Below are 2,280 nucleotides of genomic sequence, written 5' to 3' on the forward strand. Positions count from 1 at the left end.
ACTCGACGACATTTAACAACAACATAGAGAGAGCTCTGTTGGCCTAGTGGATAGACAGTTATGCTAACAAGCCAAAGATGAGTGATTTTAATCTGCGGCCCTCAGCCCTGGTTTTAATTGTTTTTGGTCAAACATTCTTCTAAGCGGTATAGCACTGGTCTGTCCGTTTGCTGTACAGAGGTAACTCATGGTTGCTATGATACTGATATGTCACATGCAATAATGGTTACCCATGGTGGACAGTGTTTGGTGGAACTTCCTGATTAAAATAAGCTTGGAAGCAGGAGTGGTATCCACTTCTGAAATGGCTTGCCTCTGAAAACTCTATGAATGTGGAGAAATGATGAACGTTATACAAGTGTTCAGGTCTTTCATTCATAGGGCCAGTATCAGTCATCAGCGACTCAACAGCACTTAACAACAACAATCTTGAGGTCTGACCTAGAGTCCCAGGACTTGTCTCTACCAGCAAGTGAGCTATTTCTCTATAAATGTGACAGCTGCAAGTATCGGCAAGACCCTTGACCACAAGTAGCAGCATTGGTTGTTGTTCTCTTCTTTAGAACCTTCCCAGATGTTACAGAAACCAAGCAAAATGTATAATACTAAAAACCTTAAAAAATCCAAAGCATACAATACAACTATGAGATATCATCTCACCCCAGTAAAAATAGCAAAATTTAACAGAACCAAAAACATCAAATGCTGGCGAGGTTGTGGAGAAACTGGAACCCTTATTCACTGTTGGTGGGACTGTAAAATGGTGCAACCACTGTGGAAGGCAGTATGGTGCTTTCTCAAAAAGTTGCGAATAGAAATACCATTTGACCCAGCAATTCCACTACTGGGAATTTACCCTAAAGAAACCATAACTGCCACCAAGCAGATATATGCACACCCATGTTTATTGGGGCTTTGTTCGCAATAGCAAAGAGCTGGAAACCACCCAAGTGTCCATCAACAAACGAATGGATAGAGAATCTCTGGTACATTGACAGAATGGAATGCTATGTTGCATTGAAAAACAAGGAACTCACGAAATACTATGCAAAATGAATGACCCTGGAAGACATTATGCTGAGTGAAATATATGTCACAGAAGGACAAATATTGCATAGGGCTACTGTTGTAAAATGGTACTGACATCAGGTTTGAGGGAAGACAGAAAAGGAGGGGAGGAATGATGTATACTGCATTGAAACAGATGAGGGAGAGAACTGTTTAAAAGAGATATATGAATGAGTATTCTTGTCATTACAGAATTCCAGAGTTAAGACTGCATAGTGGAGTGGATTTGGGGGGAGGGATTACATAACAATGAGAGGTTTTTTTCTTTCTTTTTGAGGAGAGGGGTGAATTGGGAGGGAGGGAGTGGGCAGGGAGAAAAGTGCAACAATGGATGACTGGAAACCCTAAGTCTCTGTAAACTTTCATCTAAATGAATAAAAAAAAAATGTAAATAAAATATATCCAAAGCATGCAAGAGAATAGTATCATTACCTTTTATTGAATGTTCCTTCATTACATTATTTAACACATAAATGAATGAATGGTAGCACATCAGGTATCATGCGAAGTCTTTATAAATACTTCACACTAACTCATTTTAAAGAGGAGAAACTGAAGGTCAATGAGGTGGAATGATTCGCTCCTTACTAACTAGTTAGTGCAGGATTTAGACTAGAATGAACTTAGTGCCTCAAACTCTAAGTTCCCGGTATTGCACCCAACCCCTATAGCTGAAAGAGTCAAAGTCACAAAGAATAACATTGTACAACCTACGGAATAATCACATTTTGTTTTCGTGTGTGTAGATTATTGGGGGAGGGTGGTCTAGTTATGGCAACTAGTGCAATTTTTTCTCTTGTCCATTTAGGGAGCAAACTTTGAAGAATGGAGTTGAATAGGGAAGAAGGAAGGATTCCAGGCCTTTATTTACAAGAGAGAAAAAGATTCCAATCTTTCTTCAAACAAAAGATACTTTCATTTCAATGAACATCTACAGAGATTTTGGAATTCCATTCATTCATTGTTGCACCCTTCTCCCCGCACAACCCCCCACCCCCGTTTGTTCCTCTCCTTGAAAAGCAAAAGAAAAACTCCCTCATTGGTACACAATCCCCCCCACCTACCCAAACCCGACCCCCACCCCCAAATATAATCCACTCTGCAACCCTCATTGCGTACTCCTACGATAAAAATAATGCCCTAAAATATAATACTTTTAGACTATTCTCTCCCCCATAGACTTCAATGCCATAAACATATTTCATCCAGTTT

Source organism: Elephantulus edwardii, unplaced genomic scaffold (genome assembly GCF_000299155.1).
Source record: "Elephantulus edwardii isolate Elephantulus edwardi_28Jun2011 unplaced genomic scaffold, EleEdw1.0 scaffold00058, whole genome shotgun sequence".
Classification (NCBI taxonomy): Eukaryota; Metazoa; Chordata; class Mammalia; order Macroscelidea; family Macroscelididae; genus Elephantulus; species Elephantulus edwardii.